At 33.1% G+C, this 18,736-nt stretch overlaps 1 long non-coding RNA gene across 1 annotated transcript; it reads right to left on the reverse strand.

Annotated features, from left to right (window-relative positions):
• Positions 1–15,367: 15,367 nt before the first annotated feature.
• LOC135137398 (uncharacterized) lies at positions 15,368–18,199 on the reverse strand. The gene is made up of 3 exons (XR_010281801.1): positions 17,116–18,199; positions 16,730–17,066; positions 15,368–16,667 (listed from the first exon to the last, which is right to left on the reverse strand). It is a non-coding gene; the product is annotated as an uncharacterized LOC135137398 (long non-coding RNA).
• Positions 18,200–18,736: the final 537 nt, after the last annotated feature.

The following is an 18,736-nucleotide window of genomic DNA, read 5'->3' on the forward strand; positions in this document are numbered from 1 at the left end:
TCCCAAATCTCGTATCTTATTTTTCCTTTATAAAATGAATCCTTCGATGTTGTAAGAAAAAGTAATCAAGGCATTCTTTGTTGTACAAGATATCGAGTCCGTCGGCTGACTCTCTAATTTTAGAGTAGAACACGACCACTCCAGACTGAGCATCGGTAAAATTTGCCACTCTCAATCTCTTAAGGTGAAATACTTAATAATTCCTAAATCTCAATTAAGTTTTCAGGTGATTTCTTTTGTACCTTTTTTACGAAATATGCTTATCAAATTATGACAGTATATTATTGCTTACATACATTTTAGAAGAGTTTGTTGTTTCAAGAGTATATGTTTAATAAAAATTTTACTTACAAATAAAAATGATGAACTAAGGATTTACCTACCCTATCACTATCTTTTTTAATAGTCATCGGAAGATATTTAGTTTTCTGGCATTGCCCCAGTTTGTCATCAAAGAAATTCCAAGATATTTTATTAATAACTATCATTAGCTAGTGATCTTTGCATATTTAAAAGGGATTATAATTCCTTGGCGTCTACTGTAGGTGTCCACTTTGAACGTTGAAGTCATCCCTCATCAGACTGAATAACTCGAAATGTTCAGCTATTTTAACATCAAACCATTCAAGGGTAAGTCATAACCTCATAACATCCTTATCATTCGAAAAGTTGTTAAAAGCTCTTTGGTAAAGGTTGTCTCAAAAACAATTTTTGTTTCCAGAGGACCATCTCAGTTCGATACGATTTTTGACGTTTGGCATATTTCTTCAAAACAAATTTTATCGATGGGCGAGGAAATGTATAATTCTTTCTAGCTTCAGTTTAATAACTATCCACATTTATTTTCTCATCATCACATTTGACGCAGGTTTCTTTTACAAATACCTTCCGACGTTGTTAGCAACTATAGGGGTAATATAAAAAAATACGAATGGTCTGATGGACATAATGAAATGCATATCATTTTAGACTACAATTATTAATCTTTGTTACTTCTTGGCTGAAGATCAAATAAAACTATTTGATAAAGAAGTTCTTTCGCTTTTGTGGTCAGTAGATTGTACTACTAAAGCCACAGAACAAGACATACTAAAAATGTTTAAATATGTGACATATGTTACGAAACTTAATTGCTTCCTAGCGGTGATTACAGGTTTCGTAATGATTCCCATTGGTAAAGAACGAGAATATGACTTTGCTCTTTTTCTCTTTCAAAACTATTTCACTTCATTCCACTACATTTTCGACTTGGGTTACGTTTTATCATTTCCGGTACTTTCTTACTTGTTGGTAACTGTAGCAAATTTTTTTGCTTACTACACTTGCCATGCTAAAAGTCAGATGCATTTGCTTTCTGATGTTGTCTCACACATGACAGATGAGTTTATAGATTATGAAGATGCGACGCTTTTCTACAATGAAGAATACCAAGAAATTGTGCGACAAAGAGAAATATTCATAGTTAAGCGACATATTCAACTTAGGAGGTTAGTTGTTCTTTTCTATAATAACTGTACCCTTATAAAACACTGATGAAGAACTGCGATGATTTTATTTTAGGATTTTGAAGTTAGCTAATGATTTCACTACTAAACTATTACCCTTTGTATGTTTGGCTTTGGTTGCAATGGCTCTCAGCGCTCTAAGTTCTGCATATTTAGTAGTATGTATTATAGTCTGATGATGAGATTAAGTTGAATATTTATATGATTTTACGGCAGGAAGCTGACTCTGTATACTGGAAATATTTTCAGCAAATGATGATGGCAACAACTTCAACAGTGACAGGAATTTTACTCGTTCAATGTGGACAACAAACAGAGAACGAGGTTTGTAAAAAAAGATTAAAGTAAATGACTTACATTTACGGAGTGCATGATTTAGTTACATAGTTGTAGTATCAGTATCACACTTGCTAACTTATGTGAGGAAGGAGTTTGATATTCAAAATTTCGTTCATTTATGTAAATTAATTTTAACTAATTAGTCTAGAGGTAAATAAAGTTTGTATGATATAGGTATTATTATCATATTTCACAATCATATGTTAATTAAGTATTTAACTTTCAGGCTGAATCGATACTATCTACTTTTCTGAACATTCGATGGATAACTTTTAATGATCAAAACAAAAAGATAGCAATGACAGCATTAACAGTTGCCCAAAATACTCCTAAAATTAAATTTACCGATTCTGTGGCACTTAATTACGAACTAGGTATAAGAGTGAGTAACTTATTGTAGTTAACAGTTTCATATATTATATGTAATTGTGTTATAGGTTGTGAAAAATATTTATTCTTTTGCAGCAATATTCGCAAATGTACAAAATTTTAATTCATAAAATATACATAAGGCGTAACAAATAATATTCCGCACAATGTTCTAGATTTAAATTGAATTACATATTTGTAACATTTTATTCAATACATGTACCTAAATGTGATAAATAATAATTACATTAAACGTTGAAAATAAAAAAAATACTTACAATTTTACAGCTAGAGTATATATTTTAACCTTATACATTTGAAAGTGTGAAATATTGAATGTGACTAATCAATAAAAAATGATCGAAGATTATTTCGACAGAACTTCTCTCTCCCTTGAACTAACTACAATTAATCATATCTAAACTTTTCTAATAATTGGATTTTGCGAATTCCATTTTTTTGATGAGAATTCATCTAAATTAATATAAAAATAAATAAAAACTAGTATTGTTTTCCCAAACTTTCGGTTTGCAATGTATTTGTCCGTGATGTCGAGTTGCGTCCGTAAATTTCTAATCACCGAAAAGATAGATGGTAGAATAGCGACTCAATATTATCTGAGAGGGGACAATACTGCTGAAACACAAGGATTTATTCTACATAACAAAAATCAATTGCTGTTCGTGTTAGTCTCGCTAACCATTCAGTACCTTCTGAAGCATTAGCATCATCTAGAAAAACTAGAAACATTGCGATGTGTTATTAGAGTAAATACTTCGTATTTCCAGTATTACTATTATTATTATTATATTAATAGTCTTCCAACTGGCTAGGGCTCTTTTAGTGAAAGACATATATGTGAAAACAGAAACAAAAAAAAAGAAATGTGACAATTATATATGGGACTCCATACAACCGATGAATACTCTAGGCGTCAACGAACATAAGTGAAAAATAGAAGTGACAAAACTTCTTTGGCTTGTATAGCACTCGAATTGCGGATGACGGGACCTAAAGACCTATACGCCAAGGCTGAAACATTCTCAATGTATTTGTCAGACTTTAACTTTCTGTCGAAGGTGACACCAAGATCAGAGATGTATTCTGGTCGTTCTAGTATCGAATCATCAATTGTATAGTTGTACATTAAAAAATATTTCTTTCTTTGTTCTTAACAAAACATTTATCTTTGTTTAGAAGGAGTTCGTTACTGACTGACCAGTTGTACAATCTGTTTAGATTATTCTGAAGACGCACGCACTCATCCATTGTTTTAACTTCGCAGATTAGTTTGAGATGGTCAACATACGTACGATACTCTACATCAATTTGTTGTCCAACAACTTCTATCTAGATATTCAATAGTACAGGACCAGACACAGACCCTTGCAGTACCCCCGAGATATGACGAAACTTACTAGAGTAAAAACCCTGATAATACAAATAGTGATATCTTTCATGTAGATATGATGTGAAGAGATTAACCAAGTCATTCGAGAAACCAAAATAATGTAATTTAAACAATAAAATTCTATAATTTATGCGATCAAACGCCTTAGAAAAATCTGTATATATGCAGTCCACCTGACTACGCTGATCTAAATAGTCCGAAATAAACTGTGTATTTAAAAAGTTTGTGATTGTTGACTTTCCCTTTCTAAAACCATGTTGATCTGAAGACAAATAAGTGGAAACGTGATTACATATTCGAGAATGAAGCAGGATTTCAAATATTTTTTCAAAATTGTTAATAATTGCGAATGGACGATAATTTGTTGTCACTTGTGCTATTTTTCTTGTGGACAGGTGTAATGCGTGATAATTTCCACTTTTCTGGAAAAATAAATGTTCTTAATATCAAATTAAAAATAAGAGAAATGAGGGAATAGCATTTATAATAAAGTTGGCTTAAGTTTTTTAATCGAATTGCAAATTTCTGTGGAACCAAGATTTTTAACATATACCTAAGATGTTTTTATTTAGACTACTTAAGTTTTATTATCCTTTTTGAGTGATTTAACGAACGATTCAGCAAACGCATTGACTATAGCTTCTGGTAAGATTAAATCGCTGTCATTATATTTCATCACAATGGGTATTCCGTGCTGTTTCGTTTCGTTTTTAATAAAAGTCCAAAATGGTTTTGGATTTATTTTTATTTCTTCTGTAATACGTCGTAAATAATTTTTGCGAGCATTTCTAATTAAAATTTTTACTTTATTGCGGTGCATTTTAAATATTTCAAAAGATTCAAGTGATTTATCGTTTTTGTACTTTACCCAAGCTTTTTGTTTTTGTTCAAGATTGACTATAATTTCTTTGTTAAATCATTCTGTGTAATTTCTGGTTGGCTGCTTTTTCTTCGGGCACAAAAGAATTAAAGATTTATTCAACTCGTCATAAAGTAATTCAAGAGATGTTCACATCTGTTATGAAATTTAGAAAGGAGAAGTCAGTTTCTGCTATGTTGTCACAGGCTCTATAAATATTTGACGAAGCAATATTTCTTGAATAACAATTGATGAGACATTAAACATTCAAAAAGAGAATAATAATCATGGATACCACAAGAAGGATGAATATATAAGACAATAACATAAATAAATTTATACCCCAATCTTATTTTTGCTGCTAATACGTCTATTAGTTTCAGGTCCGTAAATTGACGACAAAGTTGCACTGACGTCATTATTTGCAAGTGCTTTATTAACACTTATAGTTTTTTTACTTGTGGTTTTGTATGTTCCGCCAGATATTTCTTCTAATAATGATTTTGAATTATTTTCAATACTCTTGAGGTTGTTTTATTAAATCAGCATATGGTTCTGTTCGTCATTTCAATGTTCCTCAGTTCATCTATATACTGTATAGCAACTGTCCAAAAATTGTAGTTTTAAACCAATTTTCTAATGTTCTTCAGTTGACGTAGATAAATTCCCTTAAAAATAGTAACAACGTATTACTAGACTTAGTCTTTGTAAACGCTGATACTGAAATCACAGTCTCCCATTGTACACCATCTGTGGTACCTGAGGACAAGCATCGTCCGGCGCTTCTTTTTAATCTTCTGAATATGAATGATAATTATGCTTTCCGATTTCCGTGGGCGTATAACATTCGTTATAATTTTTAATCACTGATTGGTCATTCCTTGAAAATGGAGAAGACGTGAATGTAGTGCTTGTGCAATTTTACTCATGTTTTTTTTAATATAATGAATGCAATCGGTACCACTTAATACCATTCGTCCGTCTAAATTTCCTCCATGGATTACTCGTGCAGTACAGCAAAATATCAAGGTAAAAGATTATTACAGGCGCAAGTGAGTCAAATTTAAGAATTGTAGGTACTATGAGGAATTTAAACGCCTAAGATCTATCGTTAAACATCAAATAGATAACTCATATAAGAATTATTTGGACCGAGTTCAGAGTAACATCAAGTCTGATCCATCTTCTTTATGGAGTTTTTTACATACCAAGAATGGCACTTCCAGAATTCTTTGTTCATTATCTAATGACGCGGGAGAAACCTTTTCAGATCCTCAGGATATTCTTATGCGTTTGCTAGAACTTTTTCCAATGTATATATTTACACCTAGAAGTAAATGTGTCCTCACTGAATCTTCGTCTTACGTTTAGAACAATTGTTTATCTATAACCCATGTCACTCCGGAGGATTTGATTTCAACTATGGCAGAACTTACAAATAAAACGAACGAGCGGTGATGATTTGATTCCCAGTTTTCTTATCCGTGATTGCAGGTACATATATACTAGCGCAACTTCTTTCCATTATTATAAATTTAGCTTTTAAAACCAGTACGTTTCCGGATCGTTCGAAAATCGCTAAAATAAGTCCAATCTTTAAAAAGGGGAATTCATCGTTACTAAGTAATTATTGACCTATTTCCATCTTGAACAACTTCGCTAAGATTTTCGAACTTGTGTTGTATAACTTTATCTACAGTAAGTTGTTTTCAGTTATTAGTTCTGGGCAACACGGTTTTAGGACCGGAAGATCAGTAGTCTATAATCTGTCTGTCTTAACTCAAGATCTCAGTGAGGCCATCGATAAACGTGAACAAGTTGATGTTATTTATATAGATTTTTCTCACCCTTTTGATCTTATTTCTCATGGCAACCTTCTTCACAAATAATCTTGGATTTGGAATGGTGTAGTGTAATATTAAACATAACAGTTTTGTTTTCCCAAACTTTTTAGGAAAATGAAGTGAGCCGTTCCTGATTTAATCAATAAAATAAATTGGCCCATTCATTATTTTTTTGAGCCACCTGTTAAGCAAATCTAAAACATATGAATGCAATGATAAATCACAGGTAACTAAACTCATCATATTTAGCAAAATTTGGGTAGAATTTATTCGGCACGTCATGACGGGATAAACTGATATATTTTGATTAAAAAACTACAATGTTTACAGTGACTTCAAAACGATTGCAAGATTTCAAAATATTCAGTCTTGCATTTCTTCATTTAATCAATAAAATAAATTGACTTGTGACAAGTGACACTGGAATTCTACTGGAACTTCTCCCAGGTACTTAGGAGGATAAGAAGTCATCAGGATATAATAATCTTGGGCAATTTTAGTGCCAGAGTTGGTTCCAGAAGTAATGATGACGTTGTAAGGAAGTACGGGAAAAATATGATAAATGACTCGGGAGAGGATTTGATTGAATTTTAATTAAGAATATTCAACTCCCAATTTCAACATAAAAGCATCCACAAGATACGTGGTAAAGACCTACACTACAACAAAGATCGATCATTGACAAAGATAAAAGGTTAAACCGGACGATTGATTGATTGCAGAGCGCGGAGTGCGTACTGTGTGGCTCTGATCATCATTTAATGGTATCTAAAATGATCTACCTATTTAGAAAAAACAATACCATGAATAACGACCGAAATCAAGTCTCTGAAAACAAGGTGAATAACGTACGATATAAACTACTTTCTAAAACAAGACAGCATTAAACAACCATTCCTGCGAAGACTAGAGCAAAAAATGGTGAACACACCTAAATATGATGAAATTGAAAAAGAATATGAAAACATCAAAGGAGTAATAAGCAAAGTTGCAGCGGAAGTGCTGAGAACAGAAGTTGGAAAACCAAAATTAGATCACCACTTGCTATCCGAAAAGGTGAAAGAAAAAAAATCAACGAAAAATCAAAGTTAGATAAGCGCAGAGAGAAATATCAAGCTAAAAACAGAGATCTAGGAAGCAAAATTAAACTGGAAAAAAATCTTTTCTGGGGACAAAAGTGTGTTCGAATCGATAATCTGATAGGGGGAACACAATCAACAGAGACTTGGTAGACAATAAGGGGATTGAAAAGGAACCAAACAAACAAAACAATTGGAGATTTAATTACTAGTCCAGAAGGGGTAAACATTATGAACAATTGCTAAGGGAAGACAGACCAAAATTTACAATAAGAAGTCCTCAACATCTAATAAAGAAGTAGATCGAAATATGAACTCCACATTGGACGAAGATCGAATAGCATGAGCTAGAATGAGAAATATGCGGTCCCCAGGTCCTGGAAATATTCCGATAAAACTACTGAAGACGGGCGGTTCCTCCCTATAAAAAATATTAACAGATCTAATGAATAACTGCTGTCAACACATTTAGGTACCCTCGGAATGGAAAACAGCTTCTTGTACCCCTCTTCAAGAATGGTAGCAGAAGAAACCCCAAGTGCTACCGAGGGTTGAATATAAATAGTACAATAAGCAGCCTAGTTAGCAGAGTTATGAACCACAACATAAGGTAGAACATTGGTCACCAAATAGGAGAGGATCAAAATGGATTCATACCCAATAGATTGTGTGTAGAAAACTGCATCTTGCTGCCATGGATTTAGAAAAGACCTACGACACAATCACTATGATAAAGCTCTGGGGAGCGCTGAGACAGTTGAATATTGACGATCATCTGTTGAAAATCATTATGGAAATATATAATGATAATACGAGTACAGTACAAACTAAAAAGAAACTGTCTACAGGAAGATAAAAAAAGAAACAATGGTTACTAATAGAAATTTGATTTTGCACATAACCTATGCATAGGCCATATTATGACGAATAGAAGTAGGAATAAGTTTCGCAAAGCTAGGAGACTGAAGTAAGCGTTTGAAAAATAACATACTCCTCTATTTGTGGTTTATGAATCAGTCTACAGCAAGATTTGTTTCCAGTTCTTTACTCAGCGATCGGAATTCGGAAGACGAAGCGCCTTTCCCTAACCTGTACCGTCACAGTTCCTTCGGCATAGACAGCGACACGAAAGACTCCAGGAAAGACGTTTTCCCCCTCCACAGATTGAGAAATACCCTCCGAAGAGGTCCCTTCTGGAACACACCGACTCTCTCAGCTCTAGAGAAGAAGACGATGACGACGGATTCGAGATTTTGACCACGGTACATTTATTCTGGAATCTATTGTCCCGGGTAAATCGGTAAAGAATGATTTTTTTTGTTAAGGGTGAGTTTCAGGTGCGAGATTTAACGCAAAAACTGAACGTCGAAGATGGCGGACGTCCCGGTTTTCCCGCTAGTCGTTTATTGAGCCATTTTGACCATGGAAAGAATTTCTGGAATTTCCACAATAGATTGAACGCTCTGACCAACCCTTTGTCCAGGTAAGTCGGTGAATAAAACAACCATTTAAATAACAATTTTGCAATCTACAAGCTCTCAATGTATAAAGTTACTTATGTCAGGGAAACAAGAATTTATAAGTAAGTTCAATGTTGGATGGGTTGAAGATTTTTCAAGATATTCGCAATAGTTTGTTGCACTTACTACCCCTAAACCTAGTGGTTCGATATTGATCGGATTATACGTACGTATATTTACTTCATGTGGTCAATTAAAAAATATTGCATAAAATCAGAGCCTATCAGTAATTAAGTGATTGTTTCGAAAGCTTGCACAATTTCTTTCTTTGCTCAGTAGTACTATTGGGTGAACCGAGCTCAAGCCACTAATTTTGTGATTTTTCAGGCATTCGTCGCTAGGGCGGAGCTTAAGTCGTGAGAGCGCCAATAACGACAGATCCTTGTCGACGCCGTAGCGGCGCAGTGTCAGCCACGAGCTCGCCTCAGACATCGAAATTTTGCAAAATCAAATTTATAATTTTTCGAAAAAGCTGGATGTTTTATTGTGCTCCAGGGGCGACTCACACATGTTACGTTTTCTCGACCCTTCAAGGCCCCTGCCGTCTGTTTGTCGTCCCGGATTTTTTTGTTTACAAGCGTCACAAGCGTGGGAAGCTTACGCAAACACGTCGGCCCCTACGTTTACGTGCATTTAAATATCAAAAAACATTCCCGAAAACGGGATTATATTTTGTGTTTTTCTTGGTCTGTTTTCGAATTACTAATCAATAAATAATTGTAGTATTTCTTCAATCCAGTAGTGTTTGTAGTATTTTGTCTCTTTATGTGCGGGTCGAAACCTACGGTATCCTAGTATACCGGCTTTGATTAAACGATCCTAACACATTACTTTTATTATATAGACTTTTTGATAATGATGATTAGGATCGATTTGAATACGACCACGGCCCAGACTGAACAATCGTTAGAATTTGCCACTCTCGACCCCTTAAGGTGAAAAACTTAATAATTTCTAAATCTCTATTGTTATCTCTCTTCAGGTAATTTCTTTTGTAGTCTTTTTACGAAATTTGTTTGTCAAATTATGACAGTATATTATTGCTTGCATACATTTTAGAAGAGTTTGTTTTCAACCACATGACCACAGATTTATTATCTTGAAATGTTATATTATGTTGATACACTTCAAAAGAAATATATATTTGTAATCAAACTATCGACGCGACAGCACTGGATCTAGCTTATGAGTTATTATTCCGCGCGTTGGTGAAAACATCCTTATCTTTCGAAAAATTATTAAAAGCTCTTTGATAAAGGTTGTATCAAAATAATTTTTGTTTCCAGAGGACCAACTCAGTTCGATACGCTTTTTGACGGTTAGTATATTTCTTCAAAACAAATTTTATCGATGGGCAAGGAAATATATAGTTTTTACTAGCTTCAGTTTAATAAATATCCACATTTATTTTCTCATCATCACATTTGACGCAGGTTTCTTTTACAAATACCTTCCGACGTTGTTAGCAACTATAGGGGTATTATAAAAAAATACGAATGGCCTGATAGACATAATGCAATGCATATTATTTTAGGCTGCAATTATCAATCTCTGTTTCTTTTTGGCTGAAGATCAAATAAAACTATTTGATAAAGAAGTTCTTTCGCTTTTGTGGTCAGTAGATTTTACTACTAAAGCCACAGAACAAGACACACTAAAATTGTTTAAATACAGGGTTAGTCACGAGAGAATTACTTCTGAAAATTATTTTTACGCAACCCAAAATACGAATACCATGTACCATTTGATACTAACTGAATTTAAAATGAAATGCTTACTTAATCCATGATTGCTTTGAGTTTGGCAGTCTCATTTTGACAATTGTGGAAAAGGAGGTTACGCGAGTGTCCGCAGCCAGTCGGAAATCTCCTCCGGCGCCGCTAATAAATTTGTCAGTGTGCCTCTTGATCTTTTGCAACCGATTAATCACGAGAAAATTATTTCTAAAAATTCCTTTTACGGCATTTTATTCAAAGGTTACAACACAAACTCAAACAAGTAAGTAAATAATTTAACTACTAATCTGTTGAAAATGTTGGGCATTTTGGGGGGATGCTACGGCTTTTTTGTAAATGGATGGCCGAAGAAGTCCAGAGGTTGCAGATTTGCACTTCGAAGAAGCTCTAGGTGACGCAGAGATGGCGAATTAACACATGCACATTAGCGGCGAACAACATTGGTAGAGCACTTACGGCTTCAGTATAGCCCAGATTGATCTGACTGTATGTCGTCGATCCAATGGGGCTCTAGAGGCGAGTCAACGATGAAAAAAAATGTTAAAAATTAATTAACGTCAAAGTGACACTGCCAAAGTCAAAGCAATCGTGGATTAGGCATTTCATTTTAAATTTAGATAATATCAAGTGGTACAGGGTATTAGTATTTTGGGTTGCGTAAAAATAATTTTCAGAAGTAATTCCACAGCATAGATAACAATCAGTAGGGACAGCTCGTGTCGGCGCCTTTGTTCTTTCTGACCCGAATTTTAAGCCGTCATGGATGGTCGTTGCCTAAACTATTCCTAGATGTCGCCACCCAATTTAAAAAGTATCACTTCATTTAAAATTTCAAAAATTGATTCGTGTACGCAATATTGCAAACTGTGTAGTTTGCTCAAATCGTATAATCATGAATCGCAATAAGAAAAAAAAAGTCGATATTTAAATTATAAACACGATGATTTGTTACAGTTTTTATTTTATTACTTATACAGTCATAAATGTTAATCCGGAAATGGTACACTTTGTAATAGACCGTAGGTAAAGGAGTATTTTATGAGGACTAAATATTTTTCGAGAATAGACTCTTTTAGTTATTAAAGAAAGTATCCATATTATTTATATATGTAGAAAGCTAAAAAAAAGTAGAGAAATAAACAGACAGGCATGATAATGTAATTATGGTAATTACTTTATACAAGAATAAATATAAAAATAAGAACAGCACCTGTTAAATTGTTTAATAATTTCAAAAATTTTACGAAAAAAACGCATTTTACCTAACAACTTAACCCGTAAGCGTAATATCATATAAAGTAAAATTTTTATTTAAAAAAAAATATTACAAAAAAAAATACATATTTGTCGACTCGCATAAAGTGCAGGTAATTGGTATGGGTCGACGCAGGTAAGAATAATTAAGGAATTCATGAAACCGGAAGTCCATAGGGATTAAGCGAAAAAAGATATTTGACAAAATGTACGGCTTGGGTCATTTTTACCCACGCGCGACTGCTTATGGGTTAAGCAACGTCTCAAAATAAAACTCAAGATTGTGTAGGTCAAAAAAATATATATATATACATGATGAATAAAAAAATTGTTTATTGAGTGAAGGTCTGCTTATATAATTTTTTGTTACGTGTAGTTTGTTTCTTATTACTTTTATATTTAATTTTACCACAACAACGGAATCATATATAATAAATTTTTTATATTTATTTCATAACCACCGTTGTTGTTCGTTTGCGACGACTTTTTAAACAAAAAGTGTGTTATGTTTACTATCTTTTCCAAGAATTCCAAACACGAGGGAGAGAATAAGGCAGGCGCACAACAGGGATCCTGTATGAAAATTCATCGGACGAAGATTTTACCTTTTATTGTGAAAATTACATTTTTATACTATTTGTACAATTCTACTGGAAAAGCAGTCTTAAACAAGCAAAACCGGCAAAAATATTGTAACAAAACTGCCAAATTTCAAATATTTTAGAAGTCAGTTGGGCGCCCTCATTCGGTCATAAAGCGAACGACCACCCACGAAAACGGGTCACGAAAAACGGCGAGCCGTCCCTACTGATTGTTATCTCTACTGTGGTAATTCTCTCGTGACTAACCCTGTATGTGACATACGTTGCGAAACTTAATTGCTTGTTAGGAGTGATCTCAGGTTTCGTAATGATTCCCATTGGTAAAGAACGAGAATTTGACTTTGCTCTTTTTCTCTTTCAAAATTATTTCACTTCATTCCACTACATTTTCGACTTGGCTTATTTTTTAACATTTCCGGTAATTTCTTATTTGTTGGTTACTGTAGCAAATTTTTTTGCTTACTACACTTGCCATGCTAAAAGTCAGATGCATCTGCTTTCTGATGTTGTCTCACACATGACAGATGAGTTTATAGATTATGAAGATGCGACGCTTTTCTACAATGAAGAATACCAAGAAATTGTGCGACAAAGAGAAATACTTATAGTTAAGCGACATGTTCAACTTAGGAGGTTAGTTGTTGTTTTCTATAATAATTGTACCTATATAAAATACTGATGACGAACTGCGATGCTTTATTTTAAGATTTTGAAGTTAGCCAATGATTTGACAACTAAACTATTACCCTTTGGATGTTTGGCTTACCTTGCAATGGCTCTTAGCGCTCTAAGTTCTGCATATTTAATTGTATGTATTATAGTCTGATGCTGAGATTAATTTAAATATTCATATTATTTTACGGCAGGAAGCTGACTCTGTAAACTGGAAATATTTTCAGCAAATGATGATGGTAACAACTTCAACAGTGACAGGAGTTTTACTCGTTCAGTGTGGACAACAAACAGAGAACGAGGTTTGTAAAAAAAATTAAAGTAAATCACTTACATTTACGGAGTGCATGATTTAGTTACATAGTTGTAGTATCAGTATCACACTTGCTAACTTATGTGAGCAAGGAATTTAATATTCAAAATTTGGTCCATTTATGTAAATTAATTATAACTAATTAGTCTATAGGTAAATAAAGTTTGTATGCTATAGGTATTATTATCATATTTCACATTCATATGTTAATTAAGTATTTAACTTTCAGGCTGAATCGATACTATCTACTTTTGTGAACATTCGATGGATAACTTTTAGTGATCGAAATAAAAAGATAGCAATGACAGCATTAACAGTTGCCCAAAATACTCCTAAAATTAAATTTACCGATTCTGTGGCACTTAATTACGAACTAGGTATAAGAGTGAGTAACTTATTGTAGTTAACAGTTTCATATATTATATGTAATTGTGTTATAGGTTGTGAAAAATATTTATTCTTTTGCTGCAATATTCGCGAATGTACAACATTTTAATTCATAAAATATACTTACGTAAGGCGTAAAAAATAATATTCCGCACAATGTTCTAGATTTAAATTGAATTACATAGTTGTAACATTTTATGCAATACATGTAATTGTGATAAATAATAATTACAACATCAAACGTTGAAAATAAAAAAAAATACAATTTTACGGCAAAGCTAGAGTATAATTTTTATTTATATTTTAACCTTATTCATTTGACAATGCGAAATATTGAATGTGACCAATCAACAAAAAATGATCGAAGGTTATTTCGACAGAACTTGTCTCGCCCTTGAAGTAACCACAATTAAACATATCCTAACTTTTCTAAAAATTTGATTTTGCGAATTCCATTTTTTTGATGAGAATTCGTATAAAAATAAATAAAAACAGTATTGTATTCTCAAACTTTCAGTTTGCAATGTATTTGTCCATGAAGTCGAGTTGCGTAGATAGTAAAGTAGCGTCCCAATTTTATCTGAGGACACAATACTGGCGAAACATGAGGATTTATTTATATATTTATAAATTTTAAAATAGTTAACTCGTTAATAGTTTCTACAAATTTATGTTGCTCAAATTTTAAAAATTTAATTTACATATTTGGACGTCAAGAAAATTCTTACTTCCCGAGCGTAAGCAAAGGAAGCACTGTAATCGAGTCCGTTGACAGACTCTCTACTTTTACTTTTTCTGGATCTTTCATCACCCCTAGAATACGATAAAATTGCTCTCCCGTTTCCGTCTGTCTGTCCGTCTATCTGTCTGTCCGTCTCTCTGCCGTCTGCCCGGATTTGTTTTAACTGTGAATTGTTGGTTGTTTAACTTGAGAGTCTTTTCCTCATGCGTCTTAACATGGGGGCTCGGGCCTGTGTTTAAAATTTGGCGAGTAATTTAAAATAAAAATCCCCCACATCTTAGCATGCTAACGCAGACCCCTCCATGTAAATTGGTTGGTTGAGGCCCTGACCCCCCTGTGTTATCTCCATACGACTTAACATGGCGGGTGCGGGCCCCCAGTAATTTAAAATAAAATTTCCCTACGTCTTATGATGGAACCCAGGGGGCTCGGAGCTCTGGGCTCCTAACCCAAAATGTCTTAAGATGGGAGCGCACGTTCCTGGGGACGGGTCCCATAAATCTAACCCCACTTTTCATTCAAAATTATTATCGTAAAATAGTAGTAACATAAACAAAAAAATTGAAATAATTATTTATTTATAAATTTAATTTATAATACATTTGAAAAAATACAAGTGCTTATCTATTATAAACAAATCTTAAATCTAGTTGACATATAAAATATAAAATCAAAAAATAAACAATAGCGAACAAAACTAACATTAACTAATAAATATATTTAATATAACTCATTTTAAAAAATACAAAATATATATAAAAGCGAAACTATAATAGAAACAAAAAAAATTAATAAACATAATTAAGATAACTATTAATCGTCTTCACAATCAACTTCCATACTTCTTCTTTTTCTTGTAAACTGGGAATTTTATAATGTCCCCACGGAAAAGTCACTATTTTATGACTATAAACGAACCGTATATATCGTCGAACGGAGAAAGAGAGTATTTGTTTATGTTAACTGAAATCTTCATCATCATCGAAAAAAGAAGCAGTCACTTTAAATTGATTCAATTATTCGAACAGATGGGACATGTAACTGTTTGCTGAAAATTTTCGATTTCCTCATCCGTTAAGTGGGACATAGGTTTCTGACAACTATCGAAAAGAGATTCTAAATCCAAGCATTCTGCACGCATTTGACTAACAAACCGAGCAGCAGAAGTAAGATCATTTTCGTTTAACGCTCTGTATAATTTAAAAGAATTTAGTAAACTATCGAAATACCAAATAACTGTACACGCTCCGCTATAAGGAATATGTTTTTGATAAATTTCAGTAAACGAATTCAATTTTGACGGTTGGTACGATGATACTTTTTTTGTTAAACATTCAAAATCGACATAAATAACGAAAGGTTGTTTTACTTAGTAAAGCTTTGAAATTTGTAAAACAAATATAGGATTCTTCTTCTTCTGGTATGGCAATCTTTACAGTTTTGAATAAGTTACAGTCCTCGATATAAGTTTCGTATTTAGATTTTGAACCAAAATAATTTAAACATCTAGAGCAAATAAAACAAGTATTATGAGAATTCGGATGAACAGATTCTAACCAAATCGGTAATTAAACAATAATGTGCTCGAAATTTGTTAAATAAATAAAGTAAATAGATGTGATTTTGTTTGACTTCTTTGGTGTGGTGAAGCGGATCGATAATTTTTTAGTCTTTAGAACTATAACCGAATACTGTTATTAAGATCGAAGACTTGTTGCGTTCAAATTTAGTAAATTTCTGATAATTTCACAGGCATCAAAAGCGAATTAAGGTTTAAAATTTCCTCTACATTTTGAGAATAGCTCGAACTTAGTTCGCTGAGAGTATTTACTTTATAAGGAGCAGCTAGTACAGACCATATAAAACATTTTTTATCTTGATTAACGATATTCAATATACCACCTTTCTATCTGCGTTCCTTCGACAAAGAGATGAAGCTACCGGCCGACAATGGAGCGAATTTGTTGATGTTGACTTAAAGACTGACGACGCTGTCCAGTATCCATCCGCTTCCATTCGATTCGAATTCCTCCAACTACAACAACAACAATTAACACGAATTAATAAATATGTAAAAACATTTTGATTTATACTCACATTTTGTAGTAACTTGCTCTTATTCTCGCTTAGAATCTCTTCAACCCTTTCTTTCATGTAGGAGACCAAAAGTGTTTTATTGCCACAGATGAAACTCCTATCGCTCAAGATCTCAGCTTCAGGCTTCTCCTTTTTGCTCGAAGACGGAACGTTAGTTGCAAGTTTTTTTAAATTTAAAATTCAATTCCAAATTAAATTTTAACGCTTTGAAATTTTCCAAATATGACTCTAATTTTTTGTGAACCATTTCCAAAGCCGTATCTAAAAACTTTCCTGCGTCATACGAAAAATTGACGATGGCTGCTGTTACTATTCGCGATTTGAATGCCGATGCTATCTAGAAAAATTCTCTTATAAATTTTATGAATCGAATAAAAAAATTTTACCTCAATCCATTCCAGTGACTAATCTTCTTCTTCGTTTTCTTCTTCTTGTTGTTTCGGTGAAGATGGTATTTGCGAAGACAACCCTCGTCCGGTTTTTTCCATTTTTCTCTTTTCTTCGATATTTCTATTTTCATCTCGTAACAATTCGTTGCTCCATTTCCTTATCGTTATTAAATTTAACATCTGTAACTTACTGAATTTTTGTGGATCATGGCGCAAATATTTAAAATATTTCTCTCTCTCATTCGCAATATCTTCGGTGATGATGATGATGATGATGATGATGATGATGATGTCCTTAGTAGCAGTAGCAGTAATAGTAGTAGTAGTAGGAGTCGTAGTAGTAGTAGTAGTAGTAGTAGTGGTAGCAGTATTAGAAGTAGTAGTATTAGAAGATGATGAAAACATTATTAATTATTGTTTCTGGAGCGTTTCATCATGATCAATCTTCTCGAATTCAAAGATGTTGGCTGGCAACAGTTTACCAGATATAACCTTTTTCCCCTGGTACATGAGATGCGAACCTTGCCCATCGAGCAAATAAGTTATAATGTCATCGTCCAAGTCCTTTTCTAGCCTTCTAGGAAGGAAAATATCACCTTTCCCCTCGAGCCTGCACACCACACAAGGGCCGAATCTGGTAGAAATTTTTTTGATTTGTAAAATTTTATATTTCGCGCCGACTGTCAACTCTTCAACTTTCACAATAGGAGGAAAGGTGCACGAGGCAAGTTCATTCAAAGAATTCAACGTGTTATTCATCACGAAAAAAGTTTTAATAAGAAAAACTTTTGAAGGAGCACAACGATCGATAACACTCGCGAATGCGGAATAAAACTTAATTAATTTAATTTTATACAGAACAGAGTTGGAGGGGAGTAGTTGAAAATTAACGAATAAGAAGAGGGAGAAAGAAGAGCTTTAGGAGGAGGTGAGGAATTCATGTCAAAAACCTCTTGTTTCGTTTCGTTTTTGAATATGATCTTATCGACTAATTTAAACAGAGGTGTTGCAACACATAACTCACACCAATTCTGTTCATTTCTCAGATGCTCTGGAAAGTCTCCAATTTGGATCGTAAAATGTTGTTTCTTCAGTTAATATTCCCAGGAAAAAAATTTTCAAATATTTTCAAATATAAGTCTTTACAATTTTTACAAATAAAAAGTTTAACATGTAAGGTTGCACTAATAGTTAATTCGATTTTTTTTTACAATTAACACCCCAATAATTTTCCCACAGTATTAATTTATAAAAATTTTCGCAACAAATTTTTTGTTCAAACTCCTATTTCTCTAAATTCACATTACACTGCCGATATTTACACAGAAAATCTTTATACCCACACTGTGAATTATCAACTGCTTTATAAATTTCACTAAATTTTACACGCGAAAACTGAATAAGCAAATTGTAAACAATTTCAGAAACATTAATTATTGGGCTTCCGAAAGGAAATGATTTAACAACTGCGTAGAGTGAGAGTTTTTCTAACGAAGTCATTAAAACTGTATTCATGATTTTTTAGTAGTGAAGGATAGCGAAATTATTAGATGTATAACAAGGATCTAATGCGATTTTTGCACTAGGAACAGAATTTTTAAATTAACTAAAACTGTGG

This window comes from Zophobas morio, unplaced genomic scaffold (assembly GCF_036711695.1).
Source record: "Zophobas morio isolate AGI-343-1 ecotype UQ-CSIRO unplaced genomic scaffold, CSIRO_AGI_Zmor_V1 ptg000029l, whole genome shotgun sequence".
Lineage (NCBI taxonomy): Eukaryota > Metazoa > Arthropoda > Insecta > Coleoptera > Tenebrionidae > Zophobas > Zophobas morio.